Genomic DNA, 27,584 nt, shown 5'->3' on the forward strand with positions numbered 1-27,584 from the left:
CCAAAAACATGGGGACCATCATAAACCAATAGGGTAATATAGCCAACAGCTAGACCCTGTGGCCTGAGAATACCTTCCCTTGCCTCAGAGCCGTTCCTGCCACTGCCCTTTTAGTTAAGGCCACTGAAAGAATAGTCAGGGATCCCCTCTAACCATCTTTGTGCCCCCAGGAAATAGAAACCGTCCTAAATTCTAATGACTGTGAATGGGGTTCTGTCTGGGATCTCAGAACAATACAGTATTGTTATCCCTCATCATCCTGTTGTTCTCAACCCTCATACTCTATCAGCCTCCATCCCTACCTAAATTCTCGTCACACTCAACAATTTTCAGCCATCATCTCGCCACCTATGAAATCCTCTTGCTCACAGTTCTTCACATAATTTTTTCTCACTGTAATAACCTTAATTCTGCTACTCTCCTTTCCTCTTCTAGAGCAATACTTCAGACAATACTGTTTGACTCTGACAGATCACCTCCTGACTCCCTGTGATGACTTACAGGAAACTCCTTTGGTTGATGCTAATTTGTCATGGCTCACTGGCAGTTCTTATTTGAAAGGTGAAAATGGCAAATATGGTGCCGGATATGTAATTCCAACTCCCTCGGAAGTAACTGAAGTGACATCTTTGGCTACTTCAGCACAAGGTGAACTATATCAACTCACAAGGATGAGAAAGACTCTCTTCATCCCCATTGAAATGGACCTGTATCAGGTGCTGCTAACCAACCACTGTGCTGCCGAATTCCAAGGAACAGAATTGTGGATTCCCATGTCACTTCTAAAGAAAGCATCCAGAGCACCTGGGTGGCTCAGAGGGATAAGTATTTGTCTTTGGCTCAGGTCATGATCTCAGAGTCCCGGGGATCAAACCCCTCAACCCTGCACTGGACTCCCTGCTCTGCAGGGAGTCTGCTTCTCCCTCTGCCTCTGCCCTTCTCCCTCCCCCTGCTCCTACTCTCTCTCTCAAATAAATAAATACAATCTTTAAAAAAAAAACTTAAAAAAAATAAAAAAAATTAAAGCACCAAACCTTTACTACACACCAGTTGGTGACCCAAAAATAAAGATTTCCAGGAATTGAAGCAGATGAAACAGCTTTCTCAAGATGACAGGACCAGGCATCTATATACCTTCTTTCCCTTGCTTGTGCTTTCTTTGCCCTCTCTTTCTGGAAAAGACAATGTCCTTATCCATATTTCCAATCCTTTGCAAAAGGGAGAAACCTCTCTGTTGGATCTGTCACAAGAAGCTCCAACCTGATCCCGATGTCAGAGATACCATGGTATTACCTACAAACGACTTCTTTCTAGGGCGAAATGCCACTGTTGATTACACCAAAAGCCTAGAGATGTTAATTAGCAGGTTGGCTTATTGCAACCAGGTGTTCACACACCTTACTTCAACCTTTCCTTAGACAAAATCATACTACCTCCGCCAAATCTCTCCATCTTTGCCAGTCATACAATTTTCACTCCTCCAGGTTCTTTTCCTTATAGAACTGTGATCTGTCTCCCTGCACCCAAGGGAAATATAAATAAGTTTATGCCTCTTTGCAAGGTTTTTAGAAAAGCCCTTTAGGAAAACATGGGACTCTCATAGAATGTCATCCTAACTCCTCTGAACCATGGCTACAAAGGATCAATCAGGAAATTTCCAGCTAAGGAATCTATCAATAACGAGACCTTAGTCTTCTATGTTCCACCTGGTTTTGTTTGCAAGGGACAGCATTTCCTATGGGCATATGAAGGCTTAGATAGCTGGCAACTTGGAAGTCAATGTTACTGGGTTATTTAATAGCATTCCTGTTAACATCTATAACAAATCAAGAGACTTCCCATTGGTCTGCCCCATTAGGCCTCCAGAGCCATCAAAAATGGGAAATTCTAGGAAGTATACATGTCCCTTGGTTTGCCTCCATAGGAAGATATTTACTTCCTTGGATTGGAGTAAATGCCAATGAACACACAATCAGATATCTCCCCCTAACATTAGCAGAGCTGGCCAATTCCACAGCAATAGCATCCTATCAGCCATCATTTGACTCATTGACTAATGTAGTTTTGGACAATCGTAGAGCCCTTGATTATCTACTTGCTGAGCAAGGTGTTTGTGCAACAACAGGTACCACTTGTTGTACGTGGGTAAATACCTCTGGAGAAGTAGAAATTCAATTACATGAGATCAGGGGACATATGCACTGATTAAAACAAATCTGACCTAATGACCCCTGGTCTTTCGATATATTTAGCTGGGTTTGGGATCTTGGTTTGGAACCATCCTAGAAACTGGATTTGTCATTACTTTTAATTCTCCTTGTATAATTATTTTTAAACTTTAACTGTTGCTTATCTAATCTCTTCAGAAGTAATACATCAAGTAGGGTTATGGTAGCTCTGCACTTTGAGATGATCTCCAACGTTTAGGACCTTGATAAGACACAGAATCTTTTTTTTTTTTAAGATTTTATTTATTCATTTGACAGAGAGAGATCACTAGTAGACAGAGAGGCAGGCAGAGAGAGAGAGGGAAGCAGGCTCCCCGCCGAGCAGAGAGCCTGACTCAGGACTCAATCCCAGGACCCTGAGATCATGACCCGAGCCAAAGGCAGCGGCTTAACCCACTGAGCCACCCAGGCGCTCCAGACACAGACTCTTGATGGGAAGTGACTGATAGCTCTCCCTCCTACCCTTTCTTACTCCTTAAATGTGGCCTTGATGGCTTCCAATCATTATGCACATTCTCTCCAGTGTGGGCCAATGACAACAAGGAAAGATCTTTCCTGCTATCGAGGAACAAACCACTAAATTTGAAATTTGAAAATTCTGACTCTTGATCAGCAATACTTTCAAGGAAAGATCTTGATCAAAAGGGGTAAAAATGAAAATAATTAAAGGAAACACTTAAAATGGAGTCAGGAAGCCCCAGAGGGAGACCTTTCAAGTACATACCTCTCACTGCAGCATACATAACCAGCAGGAAGAAGGAAGATAATTACATTGACGAGAGAGGGCACTTTCCACATAGGAATTTATCTCCTGTCTTTAAGAAAAGGAAGACCCCTCCCTGATCCAGCTGCACACTAATCACCACCTGCAGCCAATGAGAAACCCTGACCATCATCAAACCGCCCCTCCCATCTTCTCCAGTCAACTTTTGTCCAGAACCCTCCCCAATTTCTTCCTAAAACCTATAAAAGCTGACCTTCCCTTTGTCTCTTCGGACTTGCTTATGTTTTGCCATAGCTTGCTTGTGACAAATTGCAATTCCTCTGCTATTCCAAATGTTTTGCCATAGCTTGCTTGTGACAAATTGCAATTCCTCTGCTATTCCCAAATAATCTCATTCTTTTAAATAAAATTGCTCTTTGCTCTGAAGTTAACACCCCACAACCCTCACCACCCCCCCCCCGACACACACACACGGGAGCCAATGCTCGTGACTCCAAAACGCTTGGGACCTTAGTCCCTGGGGACAGATGGTTGGACCCTGGGGTGGTGGTATCCCCACCCCCTGCTGTTTGGGCACACACCGAAATTGGGTGCTATCAGGTGCCACTGTAACATATGGGCTGAAACACAGGACTGGCCACCCTCATTACCACCACCAACCCCTGCAGGGGCTGACGGGCAGGTGCATTAGCAGGGGCTCAGAGGCCCAGGTCCAAGCGTCCCCAAGCCAACTCCTACCAAGAGACCGCCCACTCGCCCCTCCTGCCGGCTCACGGTAGCCTAGCGACCAGCTTACCAATAAAAGAGGGTCCAAGACGACGCTGGGAACGTTGGAGGAGGATTCATTACAGGTCAAAGTGGAATTTCTAGGTTGGGGGGTGGGTCGCCCTCCAGGAGCCAGGTCCTGAAGAGCAGTTGGAAGACCGCGGATCCCAGCAAGCCCGGGATGGCATAGCTGGGACCTACGGAGAATAAGAAGGTCGCGGATCAGGAAAAGGACAGAAGGAGGTGAGCGGGAAGCACGAGGCTAGAGGGAGCTGGGGGGGGGCGGGGGTCAGGCGGTGAAGGAGATGGGGTGAGGGCGCTAGCTCTTCCGCAAAGAGTCACCTCTAAGAGCTCAGCATAGAGGGCAAAGGTGAGCAGAAAGTGCGGGCGTCGGTCCGGAGCCAAGAGCCCTGCGCGGCGAGAGGAATAGCCATGCAGGAGCTCTACTCCACGTCGCGCCCACAGGACCGGTCGACCGCTTTGAATTACGCTGGGTCTGAAGCCAGTCCCAGCTGCAACTGGGCGGGCATTGAGCCAGCCGCGCCGCTGGCTCCGCCCACTCCATGGCCGCGCCAGCCTAGCCAATTGTGCAGATGCCAGGAGCCATACAAAAAGACAAACAATCCTGCCATCTTCCCCAACTGGGGTGCTGCCCAGTCCTCTGCTCTAACAGGCATCTGCAGTATCTCCTGGGCCAGCTCCAGCACCTTGGCTCTGGAGGGTTGGGCCAGGGTCCGCTGCTTGACGTACCCCTCCCCCGCGTCCTCCACTGCAAAAATGGAAAATTTGTTTTTCTCTTGGAAGAGCTTGTGGCCAAGAGGTTGCTTTTTGTGGTGAATAAGTGCCGTGATTTGACTGCCCTGGCTGAATCTGCATTCTGAATGAGCTAGACATTTTGGGGAAGCAGGAGGTACAAGACTGTTGGTCATTTCCAGACGCTTGAGCCTCTGGGTGGAGTGGAAGAGGATCACCAAATAAATTTTTATGACCGGGTTCTGGCCTCAGCAGGAGTGACACTTCAGTAGGACAGAAATTGGAGTGCACACACACACACACACACACACACCCAAACTAGAGGATACAGCATTGGAGTATTGTTGGCTGACACCATAAAAGGGGAAAAGAAGGCAAAGATAAGTGTATCTTCAAGGGAGTTAGCCTCTGGAGATCTGGCCAGTCTAATGTTCCAGCATTCTGGCCCCATCATATGGAAAAGCCTGGCATTTTGACTAGAGGGCATTTATTCTTTCTACTACCATGAATACAGATAGCTCTGTGGGATAAAAGGATATCTGAGAATAAGAAAATGCCTCCATTCATTACCCTCTCTCCTTCCCATCTCAGGTCCAATTTAAAACAAGTTTAGCAAGAGGCCTCTTCAGAGCACAAAAGCCAAATAGGCAATAACAAATAGAACTCAGCTTTGAACATCCTAAGGCATGCCATTTAAAAGTGTTGAAATCAAAACAGATTTCAAGTTCACTCTTGGTTAACTAGAACATTCCAGGAGAAACATTGTTCCCTTTCTCTTTCTTTCAGTATTTGGTAAATGAGTTGGAAGTGCTTGTGCCCAACATATTGCAAAGTTTCAGTTGTGTGGAACTCCTGGGGGTGGCTGTTTGTCACAGCTAAGGATTTAAGTCTTTACCCATCATCAACAACCACCCACCTTTTTTTTTTTTTACCATTTTAGAATCACTTTAAAAATATATCTCATAATTTCCTGCCTTCTTATAACCAGCAGAGCACCCTAGTACCTTCATTTCCCCTCTCCTTTTCCCTCTCTTTTTCTTTCCATCGCAGCAAATGCTTCCTTCCCACATGAGTGCAAGATTAGAAAAAATAAAATGTGGGAGCATCACTAACCATCACTTGCAAGAGCGGGTCAGTCAAGCCCACCCCTCCTGCTTGTAATCCTTCATCCCTTGTCCCCAGTCACTCAGGCATCCTTGTGGGGACAATTCTTGCTTATAAAAAATGGAACAGCCATTCCAGGTAATTTTGCCAAGCACCTGAGTTGTACATGTGGGGACACTGAAGCCTAGAGAAGGAAGACGGGTTGGCTCAAGGTTATATAGTGGCAAAAGCCAAACCCAGAATCCTGTTTCTGGGTTGGCCTAGTTCCAGAACTGTTTTTTTGTTTTGTTTTGTTTTTTCAGTGAAAGTTGGTTTTGACTGGTATTTCAGGCAACTGCCAGCAGGTGGGAGTAGATTTGTTTGCAAGCTCATTTTTCCTAGCCCCCTGGAACAAATTCCACAATCAGTGCCATATTTGTCAAAGGAAGCAAGCCTCATTTTTTCCCCCCAGGTGTCCTTGTTGATTATAGTGATTGCTAAAAACTTGATGGTAATACTTAATTCACTTTCAGAGCTTACATTCCAGACTCACATGACAGCCTAAAAGGCAACAGGAAATACGTAAAAGCCAGTATAATTGTTATGTGTTGAGCTTTTGTCTAGTTAATTTACTAGAATATACATAAATAGGGGCGCCTGGGTGGCTCAGTCGGTTAAGCGTCTGCCTTCGGCTCAGGTCATGATCTCGGGGTCCTGGGATCCAGTCCCACATTGGGCTCCCTGCTGAGCAGGGAGCTCTCTACTTCTCTCCCTGCTCCCTACTTCTCTCCTGAGCTCGCTCTCTGTCAAATAAATAAATAAAATCTTTTTTTTAAAAAAAGAATATACATAAATACTCAGACCAAATGCACTTAAACCTGAATATGGGCTCATGGTGTAAAGTAAAGGGCTCTGACCTAGGAGTTAGCCCATCTGTGTTTTGACCCAGCTCTGCCACATTATAGTGAGCATTCCAGTTTGGCTGAAGTGTATGGTGAGTTAGGAGGTAAGACAAGTGGTAAAAGAGGTAAGAATCAAAAGAATAGGTAGCATCTGACCTAATGAGTACCCAGTAAATACCTACTCAATGAATAAGTAAAACAAAAGAGCGTTTCAGATCTGATTGTCCAAACTAAGGAATTTAATTTCTGTTTTACCTTCAACAGTAAGTTTTGAAGGATTTGTGCAGAGGAAATAACACAATAAGGAAGAAGCTTTCAGTTACCTTGTGAAAGAGAAGGAGAAACTGGAAGGAAGAGAGAGACTAGGTATAAGGAGAACAGTGAGGAGGATATATGTACATCTCTGCTTCTGGTAATAGCAGACTGAGCAATTTGGGCTAACCATCCCAAATAAGGACAACTAAAAAACAAAAACAAAAAAACAAAACTAGATGATGGGGTGCCTGGATGGCTCAGTCGTTAAGCATCTGCCTTTGGTTCAGGTCATGATCCCGGGGTCCTGGGATTGAGCCCAGCATCGGGCTCCCTGCTCAGCAGGGAGTCTGCTTCTCCCTCTCCCACTCCCCCTGCTTGTGTTCCCTCTCTCATTGTGTCTCTATCAAATAAATAAATAAAATCTTTAAAATATTTTTCTTAAAAAATTAAAAATAAAAAAAAACTAGATGAAATATAACAAGAAATGACGTTCATTAAGAGTTAAGAAATAGGGGCATCTGGGTGGATCAGTGAGTTAAAGGCTCTGCCTTCCGCCCAGGTCATGATCCAGGGTCCTGGGATCGAGCCCCACATGGGGCTCTCTGCTCAGCGGGGAGCCTGCTTTGCCTCCTCTCTCTGCCTGCCTCTCTGCCTACTTGTGATCTCTGTCTACCAAATAAATAAATAAAATCTAAAAAAGAAAAGAGTTAAGAAATAATGAGGCCAAAATCTAGAAGAAGACAAGGACCTAGATGGAAATGTCTAGCACTCAAAACAACTTTTGTCCACAGGCATTTGCTCAATCCAGAAGAAAGTATTGTGAAACTGAGTTGTGGTTTTGATGACCTCATGGACAAAGGGGACATAAAGTGGAACCCCACATCCCATATGAATAGATTTAATAAGTCACTCAGCCACTTTAGGCTGAAACTATGTGGCTACCCCTTCAGGATAATGGTGAACCAGAAGGAACAAGCCCTTGCATGGACTTGCAGCCAAGATAACCCATCACAAGGGTTTACCAAGGATCACCTGGTTAAACTTATATTAAAGTAGTCTTGGACAGGTACAATTGCCAGGCGTTTGTCAACAGTGAATGAAAATACTCTCTGCAGAAATACTGTCTTCCTAGGCCTGAAATCGGTCTCACAAATAATTTTTCAATAATACATCAGCACGTAGAGGTAAGTAGGCACACAAAGAAAAATACACTGTGACAGCCAGAAGAAAAAAAAAAGACAATGAAAAGAAATTCACTGAGACTTCAAATATCAGAATTATGAGACACAGACTGTGATTTACTGTAGTTCAAAAAAGAAAAGATAAGCTTTAAAATGTCTGCAGGTAACAGAAAAATCCTAAAAAGCCAAATAGTCAATTTGAAAAATCATCAAACAGGGTATCTAGAACTAAAAAAATATAATGATTGAAAATTCGGTGAATGTGTTTAACAGAAGAGGAACACAACTGTTGGACAAGGATAAGTACAATGAAGAAAAATAAACTTAAGAATTATTTTTTTAAGTTTTTATTTTAAATCCAGTTGGTTAACATAGTGTTATATTAGTTTCATGTATGCAATATAGTGATTCGACACTTCCATACATCACCCAGTGTTCATCACAAGTGCATTCCTTAATCCCCATCACCTAGTTCACCCATTTCTCTACCCACCTCCCCTCTGGTAACCATCAGATTGTTCTTTAGAGTTAAAAATCTCTTTCTTGCTTTATCTTTCTCTCTTTCTTCCCCCTCTACTCTTTTGCTTCTCAGATTGTGCATATGGTGAAGTCATTATGGTATTTGTCTTTCTCTAACTGACTTAGTTCACTTAACAAATGCTCTATAGCTCCATCCATGTCATTGAAAATGGCAAGATTTCATTCTTTTTATGGCTGAGTAATATTCTATTGCATATGTATACAACCTCTTCTTTATCCACTCATCCATTCATGGACACTGGGGCCGCTTCCATAATTTGGTTATTGTAGATAATGCTGCTATAAACAGGGGTGCATGTATACCTTTGAATTAGTGATTTTGTATTCTGTGGGTAAATATCCAGTAGTGTGACTCCTGAATCATACAATACTACTCTTTTTAACTTTTTGAGGAACTTCCATACTGTTTTCCAAAGAGGCAGCTCCAGTTTGTGTTCACACCAATGGTGCAAAAAATTCCTTTTTCTCCATATCCTCATCAACACCTGTTGTTTCTTATATTCTTGATTTTAGCCATTCTGACGGGGGCGAGGTGGTATTTTACTGTGGTTTTGATTTGCATTTCCCTGATGCTCATCATCACATCTTTTCATGTGTCTGTTAGCCATCTAGATGTCTTCTTTGGAGAAATGTCTGTTCATGTCTTCTGCCCATTTTTTAATTGGATTTTTTTGTTTGTTGGGTGTTGAGTTGTGGAAGTTGTTTATATATTTCGGATATTAAACCTTTATTGGATATGTCATTTGCAAATATCTTTTCCCATTCTGTAGGTTGCCTTTTAGTTTAGTTGATTGTTAACTTTGCTGTGCAGAAGCTTTTTAATTTGATATAGTCCCAATATTTATTTTTGCAATTGTTTCCCTTGCCTCAGGAGAGCTATCTAGAAAAAACTTGCTATGGCCACTGTCAAAGAAGTTACTGCCTATATTCTCTTCTGGGATTTTTATGCTTTCAGGTCTCACATTTAGGTCTTTAATCTATTTTGAGCTTATTTTTGTATATGGTTTAAGAAAGTGGTCCAGTTTTCATTCTTTTACATCTCACTGTCCAGTTTCCTCAATACCATTTGTTTTTGTTTTGTTTTAAAGACTTTTATTTATTTGACACACAAAGAGAGAGAGAGAGCAAGCTGAAGGAGCAGCAGGCAAAGGGAGAGGGAGAAGAGGATCCCCACTGAGCAGGGAGCCTGAGGCAGGACTTGATCCTAGGACTCTGGGATCATGACCTGAGCTGAAGGCAGCTGCTTAATCAACTGAGCCACTCAGGCATCCCCTCAACACCATTTTAAGAAACTGCCTTTTTCCCATCAGATAGTCTTTCCTGCTTTGTCAAAGATTAATTGACCATACAGTTGTGGGTTTATTTCTGGGTTTCCTATTCTGTTCCATTGACCTTTGTGCCTACTTTTGTGTCAGTTACCATACAATGACTGCAGCTTTGTAATATAAATTGAGGTCCGGAATTGTGATGCCTCCAGCTTTGCTTTTCTTTTTCAAGATTGCTGCAGTTATTCAGGATTTTCGCGGTTCCATATGAATTCTAGAATTGTTTATTCTAGTTTTGTGAAAAATGTTATTTTGATAGGGGTTGCATTAAATGTGTAAATCGCTTTGGGTAGTATAGACATTTTAACAATATTTGTTCTTCCAATCCATAAGCATGGAATGGCTTTCCATTTCTTTGTGCCATTTTCAGTTTCTTTCATCAATATTTTACAGTTTTCAGAATACGGATCATTACCCTCTTTGGTTGGGTTTAATCCTAGGTATCTTATTATTTTTGGTGCAGTTGTAAATGGGATTGGTTTTTAATTTCTCCTTCTGTAGCTTCATTATTAGAGATGCAACAGATTTCTGTACAATGATTTTGTATCTGTGACTTTCCTGAGTTCATCAGTTCTAGCAGTTTTTTCGTGGAGTCTTTTGTGTTTTCTGTATATAGTATCATGTCCTCTGCAAATAGTGAGTTTTACTTTTTCCTTGCCAATTTGCATTCCTTTTATTTCATTTTGTTGTCCAGTTGTTGTGGCTAGGACTTTCAGTACTGTGTTAAATAACCGTGGTGAGAGGGGACATCCTTGTCTTGTTCCTGACCTTAGGGGAAAAGCTCTCAGTTTTTCCCCATTAAGGATGATGTTAGCTGTGGGTTTTTCATATATGGCCTTTATTATTTTGAGGCATCTTCCCTCTAGAACTACTTTGCAGAGGGTTTTTATCATGAATGGATATTATACTTTATTAAGTGCTTTCTCTGTGCTTTCAAGTGCTTTCTCTTTATCTCTGCTTTCTCTTTATTGAAATTATCAGATGGTTCTTATCCTTTCTCTTATTGATGTGGTATATCACATTGATTAATTTGCCAATATGGAACCACTCTTGCAAGCCAGTAATAAATCCCACTTGATTGTGGTGAATGATTTTTATTAAATGTATCATTAGATTTGCCTTACCAATATTTGGTTGAAGATTTCTGCATCTATGTTCATCAAAGATTTTGGCCTCTAGTTCTCTTTTTTAGTGGTGTCTTTATCTGGTTTTGGTATCGGGGTAATGCTGACCTCATAGAATGAGTTTGGGAGTTTTCCTTCCTTTTCTTCTCTATTTTTTGGAATAGTTTAAGAAGAATGTGTATTAGTTTTTCTTTAAATATTTGGTGGAATTTGCCTGTGAAGCCATCTGGTCCTGGACTGTTGTTCATTGGGAATTTTTTGATTACTGATTCAATTTCATTGCTGGTAATTGGTCTGTCCAAATTTTCTATTTCTTCCAGTTTCAGTTTTGGTAGTCTTTTTCTAGGAATTTATCCATTTCTTCTAGGTTTTTCAATTTGTTGTCATATAGTTTTTCATAATATTCTCTTATAATTGTATTTCTGTGGTGTTGGTTGTTATTTCTCCTCTCTCCTTTGTGATTTTATTTATTTGAGTCCTTCCCTTTTTTCTTCATCAGTCTGGCTAAAGGTTTATCAGTATTATTGATTTTTTTTCAATTTTTTTTTTCCAAGAAAAACCAGCTCCTGGTTTCATTGATCTTTTCTATTGTTTTTTTTTTAAACTATCTGTATCATTATTTCTGCTCTAATCTTTATTATTTCCTTTCTTCTGCTGGTTTTAGGTTTCATTTGTTCTTCTTCTAGCTCCTTTAGTTATAAGGTTAGGTTATTTATTTGAGTTTTTCTTGCTTCTTGAAATAGGCCTATATTGCTATATACTTCCCAGTTAGGACTGCTTTTGTTGCATCCCAAAGGTTTTGAACCATTGTGTTTTCATTTTCATTTGTTTCCATGTACTTTTTAAAAATTTTTAGTTTATTTTTTCAGTGTTCCAAGATTCATTGTTTATGCACCACACCCAGTGCTCCATATAATACATGCCCTCCTTAGTACCCACCACCAGGCTGACCTAACACCCCATCCCTCCTCCCCTCCAAAACCCTCAGTTTGTTTCTCCATGTACTTTTTATTATAGTCTTCGATTTCTTGGTTGACCCATTCATGGTTTAGTAGCATGTTATTTAACTTCCATATACTTGTGGTCTTTCCAGATTTTTTCTTGTGGTTGACTTCTAGTTTCACAGCATTGTGTTCAGAAAACATGCATGGTATGACTTTGATCTTAAATTTGTTGAGGCTTGTTTTGTGGTGTAATGTGATCTACTCTGGTGAATGTTCTGTGCACACTTGAAAAGAATGTGTATTCTGTTTAGGATGGAATGCTCTGTTAAATGCATCTGTTAAATTCATCTGGTCCAATGTGTCATTGAAAGCCAGATTCTTTATTGATTTTCTGTTTAGATGATCTGTCCATTGATACAAGTAAGGTGTTAAAGTTCTCTACTGTTACTGTATTATTTCTGGTTAGTTTCTCTATGTTTGTTGTTAGCTGGTTTATGTATCTGGGTGCTCTTATGTTGGGCGCATAAAAATTTAGAATTATTTTATCTTCTTGGATTGTCTCCTTTATGATTTCTTTGTTTCTTGTTATAATCTTTCTTTGAAGTCTATTTTATCTGATGTAAGTATTGCTACTCTGGCTTTCTTTTGGCGCCCATTTGTATGATACATGTTTCTCCATCCCCTCACTTTCCATCTACAGGTGTCTTAAGGTCTAAAAGAAGTCTCTTCTAAGCAGCATATAGGTGGGTCTTGTTTTGTTTTTATTTAATTTGTTCTGTCACCCTGTATATTTTGATTGGAGGATATAATCCATTTACATTCAAAGTAATTATAAATATATATTTATGGTCATTTTCTATTTGTTTTGTAGTTGTTTCTGAAGATTTTCTCTGATCCTTTGTTGTTATTTTCTCATGTTTTCCTGATTTTCTTTAATGATACATTTGGATTTCTTTCTTTTTATTCTTTATATATTTATTAGTGTTTTTTGATATATGGTTACCATTAGGTTTGTATATAACCTCCTCTGCATATGGTCTATGTTAAATTGATGGTTGAGTAAATTTGAACCCACTCTTTTCTCCTCTCCTCCCTACCTGTTAGGTTTATGTTATTACATTGTATATCCTTTTTTGTGAGTTCCTCCAGTAATTTTTATAGAAATATCCATTTTTACTGCTTTTGTGTTTTATATCTTTATACTGTCACTTTTGGTCTCTCTTTTCCACTCAAAGTCTCCCCTTTAATATTTCTTGCAAGGGTTGTTTAGTGGTCATGAACTCCTTTAGTTTTTTTTTTTTTTTTCCAGAAAACACTTTACCTCTCTTTCTTTTTTGAATGATAGCTTTGCTGGACAGAGTATTCTTGGCTGAAGATTTTTCCCATCCAGCACACTGAATATACCATGCCACTCCCTTAGAAAAGAATTATTAAATTGAAAGATAGATCAGAAGAAATCATACAGAATTCTAACTGATGAAACAAATTATATGGGAAAAAAGAAAATGTATGCTAAGAGATACAATGAATAGAGTGAGAAGATCTACAGTACATTTAATTTGAGTTTTGGTAGGACAAGAGAGAAAAATGGGGAAGATGATGGCCACAAATTTTCCAGAGCAGATAAAAGGCAATGCTCCATGGATTCTAGAAGCGCATTGAATCCTAGGCAGGATGAATAAAAAGAAATCCACTCTTACACCCATCATACTGAAAGTAGGGGGGGAAAAAGAGAAAGAAGGCTATGTTAATGATCCAAATTAGAGATAATGAAGTCTTAGCCTTAGGCAGAAACAGAACAGATTGAGACAAGCAGATGAGCCTTTAGACTCTGGCCTTTAAAATGCCTTTTTCTCAAACTTACCGTGAAAGACTACTTTGTAAAGGTATTATCCATTTCATTTCTAATTAATTAAATTCACTTGTTAACGAATCTTTTTGCTGAAGCAACCTCACTCCTAGGAGCTGTTACCAGTTTTCTTTTCTTACATGGAAGGTCGTCATCCTATAAGTATGTGTCCCTTATCTCAGGGGCTATATAAAAATGATGAATATTCTCCATAGAAATTGTGATGGTTAAAAAAAAAAAAGAAAGAAATTGTGATGGTTAATTTTATGTGTCAACTGGTCTGGGCTAAGGGATATTCAGATAGCTGGTAAAACATTATTTCTGGGTATGTCTGTGAGGTGTCTCTGGAAGAGATTAGCACTTGAATCAGTAGACTAAGTAAAGAAGATGGTTCTCACCAATACAAGGGGCATCAGTCAATCCATTAATGGCCTAAAAAGAAGGAAAAGTGGAGGAAGAGTGAATTCATTCTCTGCTTAAGCTGAGACATCCATCTTCCCCTGCCCTTGGACACTGATGTTTCCGTTTCTCCAACTTTCAGACCCACACTTGGACTTACACCATTAGCCCCCCGATTATTAGACCTTTGGATTTTGACTAAGTTACATCACCACCTTTCCTGGTTCTCCAGCTTGTAAAACGCAGAACGTGGTATTTCTCAGTCCCCATAATGTGTGGTCTTCCTATAATAAGTAAACGCATACCTGTCTACCTATGTTCATATGTAACACACATACATATATATTCTGTTGGCTCTGTTTCTCTGAAGAACACTAATACAGAAATAAAATGTTAGTAGCAGTTCAGCTCCAAGGATGGAGAAATGTACTTCTATATGACTTTCTAAGAGAAGACAGAATAAAAGTGAAACCATATAGAAATTCTTCTAGTTATCTCCTCTATCCAACTTTCACTATTTCTAAGGAGAAGTATATAAAATGAAAAATTTTTGTTCTTATGGTGTTTTATTACAACCTTCAGCCTTGACCATATGTATTCACTCACTGGATTACCTATGCTCAGCCTGCTTAGAATTCCTGCAGGGTTTATATTTGTAATAGAGCTAAAAATACAATGGACTGTATTTCAAGGGAGTGAGGTCTCTACTTGTTACTATGGCTGTTCAGGAAACTAATGAATGGCTACTTGTCAGAAATGTGATAGAGGCAACTCTGCTCCGTATTGAAAGTTGTATCAGAGATTCTGTGCTCCCATGAATTTCTGAAATTTTCTGACAACAATCTAAGTCAAAAACAACTGTTTATAAATTCTTCTAAGAAGAATTTCAAGAATTTTGCTTGACAAAAGCAAAGACATTAACCTGTCTTCATTTATAGCATGGAGTATGCACCATCAGTCTGGACCAAATGTCACAAAAACCTGCAGAAACCTGTCTTTTAACATCTGTAATCTCTTTTAGTAGTATCTCTCTTCCTTACCATGGAAGGTCAGGGGCAGGGAATATGTTCCACTAACTCTAAGGTATTTATCTCAGGGTCTTGTAGCATAGTGTACTAGAAAAGGTAATGAACTACAGATCTGAAGATCTAGTGCCATGGCCTCTGAATCTCATCTGAAATACAGAATGGAATAACCCTGACAGAAGGGAATCCCTGTATGTCCCAACATCCAGGCTCATTTCCTCAACCCCCTAAGGTGTCTCTATCGCCCATCTGGCAGGGCTCTTGTCACTACCACTTTAAGCCACCAGGGGACCTCAGTTCTCATGGTTGAACTGTGGAATATGCCTTTTATGTTTCCTATCTTTTTAATTGAAGTATAATTAACATAGAACATTATATTAGTTTCAGGTGTACAATGTAATAATTCAGTAGTTTGTATGCACTGTGAAATAGTTATCTGAATGCAGGCAGGACAGGCTGATATTTACAGACCAAACTTCTTCAGAAACCCTATATAATAGAGGGGAATAAAGTACAGGAAACAGAGATCCTATTTAGGGAGGTTTGATTTATTTATTTATTTAGTTAGTTAGTTAGTTAGTTTCAGAAGTAGAGTTTAGCGATTCGTCAGTTGCATATAACACCCAGTGCTCGTTACATCAAGTGCCCTCCTTAATGCCCATCACCCAGTTACCACATCCCTCCCCCAACCCGACCCTCCAGCAGCCTTCAATTTGTTTCCTATAGTTGAGTCTCTTATGGTTTGTCTCACTCTCTGATTTCATCTTATTTTTTCCCCTCCCTTCCCCTGTGATCCTCTGTTTTGTTTCTTAAATTCCACATGAGTAAAATCATATGATAATTGTCTCTCATTGACTTATTTTGCTTACCATAATACCCTCTAATTCCATCCATGTCATTGCAAATGGTAAGATTTCATTGTTGATGATTGAGTAGTATTCCATAGTATATATGTATATACACTACCTCTTCTTTATCCATTCATCTGCTGATAGACATCTGGGCTCATTCCATAGTTTGGCTATTGTGGACATTGCTGCTATAAACATTGGGGTGCACAGACTGCTTCAGATCACTATATTTGTATCCTTTGCATAAATACCTAGTGGTGTAATTGCTCGGTCATAGGGAGGAGGTTTTGATACACTCATGGATAGACCTCTACCGCTAGAGTAGAGTCCCAGCTGCCACTATCTATCTTCCCTGCCCAACAATGGGACTGCTGATGGCTGGCCTCTAGTCACCGCTGCCTCTGCTCTTGTTCCCAGGGGCGAGGATCAGGAGTCCTATACAAATGGTAATTGGTAGCCCCTGGGGTTGTACAGGGCACAGCCTGTGTGGCCATTTGTCAGAGAGAATTTGTCCCCACCAACATTCTGGCTTCTATTCCATACTGTGTGGACTCAGGCAATCTTACTCATTTCCATTTAGCATGTCCAATTAGCTTGCCTGAATGATGGATTTGCATGCCTTCTGTCTTACTGTACTAGGTAGAGGAAATGTTCCACAGTTAGATACAGTGACCATCCCCATAATGTGATCAGATAAAAAAGACATGACCTCTTAATGTAAACGTGTTCAAACATACCAATTCTCCTACATACTTTTACCTTGATTCTATTAACCCTTGAATTTCTAACCATAGCCTCCATTAAGACTTCATTAAGAGGCTTTTGGTTTTAAATTGCAAGGTAGGGAAATTGTTCTCCAGTATGACATAACATCCATTCCCTGAAAATATTAGGTAAAGGAGACACAACTTCTTTACATAAAGCCTTTTTAAACATTTCAACATTCATAATTTTGGTGTTTTTTTTTTAATTTTTTAACCTTTTTTAAAATTCAAATAGCCAACATCATTTGTTTCATATATAGTGTTCAATAATCCATCAATTGTGTATAACACTCAATTCCCGTCACATCACCTGCCCTCCTTAATGTCCATCACCCAATTATCCATCCCTCCACCCACCACCCCCCCACAGCAAGCCTCAGTTTGTTTCCTATAGTTAAGAGTCTCTCATGGTTTTTCTCCCTCTCTGACTTCCCATTTAGTTTTCCCTCCCTTCCCCTATGATCCTCTGTACTGTTTCTTATATTCCACATATGAGTGCAACCATACAATAATTGTCTTTCTCTGATTGACTTACTTTGCTCAGCATAACACCCTCCAGTTCCATTCGTGTCAGTACAAAGGCTAAGTATTCATCCTTTCTGATGGCCAAGTAATATCACAGAGTGTGTGTGTGTGTGTGTGTGTGTGTGTGTACCACATCTTCTTTTCTTATTTATTCATTCGTCTGTTGATGGACATCTGGGCTCTTTCCACAGTCTGGCTATTGCAGACATTGTTGCTCTAAACATTGGGGGTGCAGATGCCTGTTCGAATTACTACATTTGTATCTTTGTGGTAAACACCTAGTAGTGAAATTGCTGGGTCATAGGGTAGCTCTATTTTTAACTTCTTGAGGAATCTCCATATTGTTCTCCAGAGTGGTTGTACCTGCTTGCATTCCCACCAAAAATGTAAGAGGGTTCCCCTTTCTCAACATCTTAGCCAACATTAGTTGTTTCCTGTCTCGCTAATCTTAGCCATTCTGACTGGTGTGAAGTGGTATCTCATTGTGGTTTTGATTTGTATTTCCCTGATGCCAAGGGATGTGGAGCACTTTTTCTTGTATCTGTTGGCCATTTGTATGTCTTCTTTGGACAAATGTCTGTTCATGTCTTCTGCCCATTTCTTCACTGGATAATTTGGGTTTTGTGTTGAGTTTGATAACTTTTTTTATAGACCTTGGATACTATCCCTTTATCTGATAAGTCATTTGCAAATATCTTCTCCTATTCCATAGGTTGTCTTTCAGTTTTGTTGACTTTTTCCATTTCTGTGCAAAAGCTTTTTTATCTTGATGAAGTCCCAAGAGTTGATTTTTGCTTTTGTTTCCCATGACTTTCGAGAAGTATCTAGCAAGAAGTTGTACAGCCAAGGTTGAAGAGGTTGCTGCATGTGTTCTCCTCTAGGATTTCCCCTGGGAAGCCATCCGGCTCTGGACTCTTGTGTTGGGAGATTTTTAATTACTGCTTCAATTTCCTTGCTGGTTATTGGTCTGTTCAGATTTTCTATTTCTTCCTGTTTGTTTTGGTAGTGTATACATTTCCAGGAATATGTCCATTTCTCCCAGACTGCCTAATGTGTTCATATATATTGCTGACAATATATTCTTAAAATTGTATTTCCTTGGTATTAGTCATGATCTCTCCTCTTTCATTCATGATTTTATTAATTTGGGTCCTTTCTCTTCTTATGGATAAGTCTGGCTAAGGATTTATTGATCTTACTAATTCTTTCAAAGAACCAACTTCTAGGTTTGTTGACCTGTTCTAATGTTCTTTTGGTTTCTATTTCATTGATTTCTGTTCTAATCTTTATTATTTCTCTTATCCTTCTTGGTTTAGGCTGTATTTGCTGTTCTTTCTCCAGCTCCTTTGGGTGTGAGGTTAGCTTGTGTATTTGAGATCTTTCTTGTTTCTTGATAAAGGCTTGTATTGCTATGTACTTCCCTCTTAGGACTGCCTTTGCTGTATCCCAAAGGCTTTGAACTGTCTCATTTTCATTTTCATTTATTTCCATGACTCTTTTTAATTCTTTAATTTCCTGGTTGACCCATTCATTCTTTAGTAGGATGTTCTTTAATCTCCAAGTGTTTGAGTTCCTTTCAAATTTCCTCTTTTGATTGAGTTCCAGTTTCAAAGCATTGTGGTCTGAAAATATGCAGGAAATAATTCCAATCTTTTGGTACCATTTGGGCCCTGATTTGTGACCCCATATATGATCTGTTCTGGAGAATGTTCTGTATGCACTTGAGAAGAATGTGTATTCTGTTGCTTTAGGATGGCATGCTCTGTATATATCTTTGAAATCCATCTGGTCTAGTGTTTCATTCAAACCCCTTGTTTCCTTGTTGTTCTTCTGCTTAGATGATCTGTCCATTGCTTTGAGTGAGGTGTTGAAGTTCTCGACTATTATTGTATTATTATTAATGTGTTATTTTAATTTGCTTATTAATTGGTTAGTATAATTGGCTGCTCTCAAGTTAGGAGCACGAATATTTACAATTGTTAGATCTTCTTGTTGGATAAACCCTGTACGTATGATATAGTGTCCCTCTTCATCCCTTAGTACAGCCTTTGATTTAAAATCTAATTTGTCTGATATAAAGATTGCTACTACAGCTTTCTTTTGATGTCCACTGGCATCATGAATGGTTCTCCACCCCCTCACTTTCAATCTGGAGGTGTCTTTAGGTCTAAAATGAGTCTCTTGTATACAGCATGTGGATAGGTCTTGCTTTTTCATACAATCTGATACCCTATGTCTTTTGATTGGAGCATTTAGCCCATTTACATTCAGAGTAACTATTGACAGATATGAATTTAGTGTCATTGTATTACCTGTAAAGTCCCTGTTTCATAGGTTGTCTCTGTTTCTTTCTGGTCTATGTTATGTTTGTGCTTTGTCTTCACTTACAAGATCCCCTTTAATATTTCTTGCAGGGCGGGGTTATTCATCACAAATTCTTTTAGTTTCTGTTTTCTTGGAATCTCTTTATCTCTCCTTCCATTCTGAAGGATGGCTTTTCTGGATAAAGGATTCTTAGCTGCATGTTTTTCTCATTTAGTCCCCTGAATATATCATGCCAGTCTTCTCTGGCGTGCCAGGTCTATGTGGATTGGTCTGCTGCCAGTCTAATGTTTCTACCATTGTAGGTTAAGGAGTTCTTGCCTTGAGCTACTTTCAGGATTTTCTCCTTATCTCTGAATTTGTAAGCTTCACTATTATGCCAGGGTGTTGATCTGTTTTTATGATTTTGGGGGGCATTTTCTCTACCTCTTAGACTTGAATGCCTGTTTTCTTCTACATATTAGGGATGTTTTCAGCTATGATTTGCTCAATTAACCCTTCTGCCCCACTCTCTTCTTCCTCTGGGACCCCAAAAATTCTACTATTGTTTCACTTTTTGGTATTGCTGACTTTTCAAAGCCTGCCTTCATGGTACATTGGTTGTTTTACTCTATTCCTCAGTTTATTTTGTTTTCATCATCTTGACTTCTATGTCACTGACTCTCTTTTCTGCCTCATTTACCCTGGCTGTTAGAGCAGCCAATTTAGACTGCATCTCAGTTAAAGCATTTTTAATTTCAGCCTGATTCAATTTTATTTCTGCACAAAGAGATTCTCTAGTGTCTTTTATGCTTTTTGCAAGCCCAGCTAGTAACTGTATAATCCTTATCCTAAATTCCAGGTCTGACATTTTACTTATATCCATATCGATTAGATCTGTGGCAGAGAGTATTACTTCTGGTTCGTTCCTTTGTTGTGTATTCCTACTCCTAATCATTTTTCCCAGAGAAGAATGGTTGAACAAGAGAACAAAATCAAAAATAACAACCACAACCCAAGTGAAATGCACAATAGACAATCCAAAGAGGTCAGAATCCAAACCAAACAAACAAAAAGTGAAAGAAAAACAAAAAAAAAAAAAAAGAAAAGAGAAAGAAAGAAAGAAAAGGAAACAAGAAAAAAAGGGAGGGGGAAGAGAAAATATAATCTCCCAGGTGGGCAAAACAGTGTGATCCACTTAGTCCTAGGTGTATTTTGTTCTGTTTGTTAGAAGACACTAAATCCCAAAATTATAAAGAAAGCAAAAGTTATATATATGTATACAGAAATAAAACTAAATATGATGAAAGCCAAAAATGAAGAATATATCTATAAATTATAAAGGTAAAAATGAAAGTTAAAAAAAAGACTTAAAAACAGAGTTGATAAAATGAACTAATTGAAAAGAAAAAAAAAAAAGAAAAGGAAAATTTAAAATTGAAAGAGAATCATGTGAAAAAAACTCAAATTCTATGTATTGTTTTCCCCTAGCACTGGAATTTTGCAGTTCTGTGTGCTTGGTAAACTTGGTATTCCCCTGATGTTACAGCTGGTCTTCTGGGGGAGGGGCCTGTTGTGCTGATTTTCTGGTGTCTTTGCCTGGGCAGAGTTGCATCACACCTTACCAGGGGGCTGTGCTCAGTGTAAGATGCTTAGCATCCTTCTTAGTGGCTTTTGTTCCCTGAAGGCTTTCCACCCCACTTCAGAGGATGAAAATGGCCTGGAGGGCCCTGGGATCAGGGCCCTGATCCAAAGTCCTGGAGCTGTAAGATCAAGGCCCCCACTCTTCAGTAAACCCTCAGGGAAAAGCAGTCTTCACTTTTGTGTTCGGCAAACTCTGCAGACTCCTATGTTGTACACCGTGCTGATCCTCCTGGGGGAAGGTGGAGGGTCATTGTGTTCCTGCCCTTTGCAGGGCCCCTGCATGGAAAGCAGTCACCAAATGTACCCCGGGATTCAAGTTTTATGGCAAACCGAGCTGAGACACTACTCCTGAGCTCACTGAGCATTGCCAGTTTCCCCACTCCAATGCTTAGGAACTCTACAAGCTCAGGCACTCCCATTCATTCTATGACCCGGAGATCCTGAAACCACAATGTCCCACCTATGATTCTTCCCTGCTTTGCTACCTGAGAACCTTTCAGGCAGGGAGGTCTGTCACTGGAGCAGAATTCTAAAAGTTCCAATTTTGCACTCTGGAGCTCTATCATTTTCTGGTAGCTGGTTTACCAAGGCTCCCTTCCCCCCACGATTTATCTTCTAATATATCCCCTCAGATTCACTTCTCTGCACCTCTTCCATGCAAAAAAAGTGGTTGCTTTTTTATTTGTAGAATTGCAGATATTCTTTTCTTACATGTCAGGTTGAATTCATAGGTGTTCAGAATGATTTGATAGTTATCTAGTTGAATCCAGGGGACCAGATGAAACAAGGTCCTCTACTCTTCCACCATCTTGCCTCCCTCTCTCAATTTTCATAATCTTATTAACTTATATTTTTAATGTTCTCTCATTCTAACTATAGCCTGTGTCTGGGCTTCACTAATGGATTTTGGTACCACAATGCATGAGGGTCCTATGTCAGCGAGTCCTGAAAACCTCTTTACTACCTCTGATCATTATACCCACTTTTGTACAAAGGGCTTTGAAGGTACAGTAAGGGGTTGAGCCAAGCACCCTGGCCCTTTTTGTCATTCTTTAACTTGATTAAAATGCCTAACCACTGCCACAAGCACAAGCAATTGTTGGTCAGGTTTCTCATTATAAACTCAGCCTTTATGCTTTTTAAAAATTTTCAAACTGGGATAAATAGACTAGACTTGTTAGGAGCATTTTAATGTTGGTGGACCAGCAAGGGGGCCTTTTGGCTCTCCCAACCTTTGGTAGTGCTACATTAAGACCTTCATTTTAACCCCATCAATGTCCATTTTATTCATCCCATTTCTTAACCATCTAAAGATTTTTACCCTGTAGGACAAATCCTGTGACTCTCTCCTTTCTTTTTCCTTTTTGTTTCACTCCTATCAATATTTGTCTTATTCACCTTATTCCATAATAACTATTTAAAAATTTCCACTTTTTCTTGAATTCCTTTGCCCCTCCCCTTGTCTCTTCCTATTCTCTTGTTAACTAACCTTATGTTTTATTAACATCTATAAGACCCATGAGTGGAAGCTGGGACAGCAAGATTAATAAGCTCCTAAACTGTCTCTCAGTTTTGTAGCAGTAAGATGTTTTGGGGTGCCCATGTGAAAAAGGCCCCCTTAACCACAGCATACACCATGACCTGAGTAATTAGCATATTTAGTGGGTAAAATATTTCAGCTTTAATAAAACCAGTTCACCTGGCTTGCATATAAATCATATTAGCAGCTTCATCTGGGGGTATTCTACTTGGCATTCACAAGGGGTGAATTCCCTTTCTCAGGATAAACAGGTCTTACAGTGGCTTTTATTCAGTCCACCAGACTAGATATTCCCTTGTGAATAACTTCCTGTGCATCTGAATCTCCTATAGCCATCATCTGTGAATGTTCAATAGTGAGCCATGTGGGTCCTTCATCAACCCAAACAGGCTTTTCTGTTGCCTGGTGAACTGAGAAAACCCTGGTCCTTGAGGCCTCAACCCAGCCTATCCCAAAGAGGTCACCAAAGACTCTCAGTCTCTTCAGGGAGAAAGAATTCAAGGACAGACACAATGCAGTAGATAAGTGACAAAAGCGATAAAGCTTATTAAAGCAAAAGTATACTCTCAGGATGTGAGAGTTGGCAAGTTTAAGAGAGAGACAGAGAGATGGAGACAGATATGCAAGCCCTGGTATTTGGGTCTCTATCTCTTACTGACAGTTGTTTACAAGAGAGTGAAATATTAATCACTTGGAAGCAGGGTTTCATGCATTTTCTTCTTTATTTGGTCTGGGGTTTCCTGTCATAGAACCCCTCCCCCCATCTTGGTTTGATCCAGTTTCTTGTGCAGTGCTGCCAGGACAGGGATCTGACTTTCCCCATGGTGGGCAATGACTTCCTTTTTGCTGATTTCCAGGCCTCCTGTTAGAACTAAACTAACTGCCTCTAACATTTCCACTCTGCAGCACTCACAGCCAAAGACTCAGCCCCCGAATTAGTTCTTCTCAAAATCCATTTCCATAAAGGTTCCTCAGGAAACTGATGATACTGATCCACAAAATGAAACAACTCCTTCACACTTTATCCTCTTGAGGCAGGGAGGAAAGGAAACTTGGGAGACAAGTTGATGAAAGTAAAGTTATTTGGGTCTTAGGCTGACCCTTAACATAAAAGCTAGCAGATTATAAAATGAGTCACAATATTGAACTCATGGAAGACCACAACACCTCACTCCCTCTAGCAGCAAAAGCCACAAAGCCTGGACATTCTTAAAATTGCTCCCTTGGTGATGGGGGAGGCACCTGGATGGGTCAGTTAAGTGTCTGCCTTCCGCTCAGGTCATAATCCTAGGGTCGTGGGGTTGAGCCCCATGTCAGGCTCTCTGCTCACCAGGAGCCTTATTCTCCCTCTCCCTCTGCCTACTGTTCTGCCTGCTTGTGCTCTCTCTCTCTCTCTCTCTTTCTCTCTCTCTCTCTGTCAAATAAATAATGCCTTTAAAAAAATTGTGCCCTGTGAGTAATTTCATGGTCCTAAGACAGTGCTGTCCAATGCAAATGATAAACCCAAAGTTAAAGAGCAAGTCACTCCCTATACGGTTAAATAAATTTAAAAACTTATAAAACCCTTCATTAGAGGAAAGGGGGGTCTTCTACCTCATCTGGGAGTAGAGACCACTACTTTGTCTATGAATTAGGTCCTTTCTTGTTTTTTTTTTTTTACATTTTTTTTATTATGTTATGTTAGTCACCATTAGACTTAATCAATCTTTGTTCCTTTCTCTAAATGGCTTGTTCCTGAATTATTTCTCATGCACAATGAGGAACACTCTTGAAGAGAGGCCTGAGGCCCTCCCTCTTGGGGTCTCAGCCCATCAGGCGACACTCTAGTTTCAGTAGTTTCTTGTTTTTTTTTCCTCCACCAACACTGACTACTCCTTGATAACCAGAGATCACAGAGGGACTTTCTTGTGTCCTTGCATAATTTTTTTCTTGGCTTTGAGGTTAGTAGCCAAAGCTCAGACTGACTAAAATCTGAGCTTGGTCTAACATTAAGATTGGACCCAGTACTCTCTTTAATTTCATTTTAGGTATTACAAATAACAACCAAGGGATTGAATATTTTCCTTTTTCTTATTAGATTGCACTTTCTTGTGCATTCATGAACCATCTCCCAAGGAGTTGGATCCATCTCCAAATTCCGTTGGTAACTGATTGCAGCACAGCTGCTACTCCATACCAAGGATAACTGTGTGGCCACCCAGGAGTCAAAAGTTCTTTATACCCCACCCTTTCATCCTTTCTTTTCCCAAACCACATGTTTCCATGACTGAGGGCCAATCTAGGAAATCTCACTTCATTGACACCAACTGTATGAGAAAAGCCCCAGTTTTCCTTCCTGTTGTCTCCTTTTCCACTCATATAAAACATGACTACCACATCCATAACACTTCTGCCACCAGATGTGTGTGTCTGGGGTGGGGTTTTCCCACATCCAAGTAGTTCTGTAACATTAGCTGAGTATCCTATATTGATGATTTGCAATTATTTTCTCCCATTCTGGGTGTTACCCTTTTACTCTCTTGATAGTGTCCTTTTGATGTTCAAGGTTTTTAAATTTTTGATGGAGTCTAATTTATCATTTTCCTTGTTGCCAGTTCTTCTGGTGTTATATCTAAGAAATTATTACCAAATCCAATTCCATGAAGCTTTTCTCCTGTGTTTTCTTCTCAGAGTTTTATAGTTTTCACTTTTCATTAAGGTATTCAATTAGGTCATTTTGAGTTAATTTTTGTGTATGAAGTGATGTAAGAATAATCTTCATATTTTATACATTGACTATTAGGCATGTAAGTGATAATGTTGAGTAGGAATCTGAATATGTGCTATCCTCCTCTGCATAGCACATTCTTAGTCTTCCTTTAAGAGCCAGTCCAGCTGTAAGGAAGTATCTCAGACTCTAAGGGAGGAGAAAACTTACAGAAGTTGGAGTTTCATAGAAGATAAAGACTTGAAAGTGGCCATCAGATTTGTCTATTAGAAGGCTCATTGGTGAGCATTGAGAGAGTAGAAGACTGATTACCATGATTGGAGGAGTCAAGAGAAAGTAAGGACAGTCACTCTATCAGAAGGCTTTGCTGCATAGCTCTGTTTGCCTTTTTTGTTTTTAAAATTTTTTAATTTAAATTCAATTTAATTAACATATACTACATTATTAGTTTCAGGTGTAGAATTTAGTGATTCATCAGTTTCATACAACACCTAGGGCCCTCCTTAATCCCCATCACCCATTTAATTCATCCCCCTGCCCATCTCCTTTCCAGGAACCCTCAGTTTTTTCTCTATAGTTAAGAGTGTCTTTTATGGATTGCCTCTCTTTCTGTTTTCATCTCATTTTATTTTGATAGTCTTTTCAGCATTTCTCAAGTGTTTTGGTGATGAAAGAGATCCAGATTTACATCTCCAACTGTACCTCATAGAGCCACCCTCTTTCCAGGAGGAGATGGTATAACTCTGGCAGTTAGAGGAAGACAGATTTTGGCTTAGACTGAGTTCTAATGGAGGGAACATCAGAGTCAGATCGATTTAGGAGCTCACATCCAGTTCTGCCACTCACTGGCTGTGTGACCTTAAACAAGTCACTTTGATCCTCAGTTTTCTCATCTGTAAAATTAGGTGTTATGGGGATTAAATGAGATCCAGTTAGTAAAGCCACCAAGAGTAGTTACACAGTAGAGTAGTGACACAATAATTGTTAGAGAAGGGTTGATAAATAGAAATAATATTTAGGACAAGCCAAAATGGAATGAGGTCTCCATCATTGGAGATGTTCAAAGACAGACTACATGACAACACTGTGGGAATTTTATGGAGAGGATTCAGATGGTTTTGCCAGCTGAATGGTAAAGTCCTTTCCAATCTTCAGTTTTATTATTCTAAAAATCCTACACAGCAGAAATGCAGACACAAATGTTGTTTCTAAGACCACCCTGCTAATTGTGGAGATTTCATGCCCAGATGGAATCTTGGAGCAATTGGACTGAGGGTGAGGATAAATACCGTCCAAGGAACTATTGATAGTATGGAGGGGGAAAGGAAGTGGCATAGTACTGTCTCAGATTTGAGAACACCCTGCCAGCTCTGCTGTCTGCTGCTGCCATCCGGCATCCTTCTTCAGCACCATGTGCATGTCTTTTCAATAATCAAATGAGCCCCTGAAGCAACTGCATGTTCATTTTACTCCCTGACTCCATCCACTGGGGTATCCCATACTAATCTCTCATTTTTTTTATGGTTTTATCATAGCTGATTCCCACTTTGAGAGAAGACTTTAGACATTGGTACAGTGAGAGGGTTTCTTGATTATCTAGACCTTTATGTGAGGCTTATACTATCTTTCACTTGGGCTTCCCAAACTGTCTTCATGGTGCTTCTCCCACTGTGCCCTCTTCAAGCCAATAATGCTGACCCCAGTTCAAGCCTTCATCCCTGACCTAGACCTTTAAAAAAAAGATTTATTTGTGTGGTGCATGGGTGTCTCAGTCATTTAGCATCTGCCTCCGCCTCAGGTCATTATCCCAGGGTCCTGGGATCAAGCCCCACATTGGGCTTCCAGCTCAGGAGGAACCCTGCTTCTCCCTCTCCCACTCCCCCTGCTTGTATTCCCTCTCTTGCTGTCTCTCTCTCCCTGTCAAAGAAATAAAATATTTTTAAAAAACAGATTTATTTATTTATTTGAGGGGGGTCGTGGCAGAGGGAGAGGGAGAAAATCTCAAGCAGACTCCCTGCCGAGCACAGAGGTAGACACAGGGCTCCATCTCACCACCCTGAGACCATAACCTGAGCCAAAACTAAGAGTTGAACGCCAACCGAGTTCACCCAGGCACCCAACCTGAGCTAGACTTTTGCAGTAGCCTTCGGATTGT

The 27,584-nt window shown here is 40.0% G+C and overlaps 1 long non-coding RNA gene across 1 annotated transcript in view; it reads right to left on the reverse strand.

The window, feature by feature from the left end:
• Nucleotides 1-4,113, reverse strand: part of LOC116854863 — a 53,021-nt gene extending 48,908 nt beyond the window's left edge. The window contains exons 1-2 of the long non-coding RNA XR_004380231.1: nucleotides 4,060-4,113; nucleotides 3,749-3,914 (exon numbers count right to left, since the gene is read on the reverse strand). This is a non-coding gene — a long non-coding RNA (uncharacterized LOC116854863). The remainder of the gene's footprint in view (nucleotides 1-3,748; nucleotides 3,915-4,059) is intronic.
• Between the last annotated feature and the right edge of the window lie 23,471 nt (nucleotides 4,114-27,584).

The sequence above is a fragment of the Lontra canadensis genome, unplaced genomic scaffold, assembly GCF_010015895.1.
Source record: "Lontra canadensis isolate GAN:19392208 unplaced genomic scaffold, GSC_riverotter_1.0 scaffold96, whole genome shotgun sequence".
NCBI lineage: Eukaryota > Metazoa > Chordata > Mammalia > Carnivora > Mustelidae > Lontra > Lontra canadensis.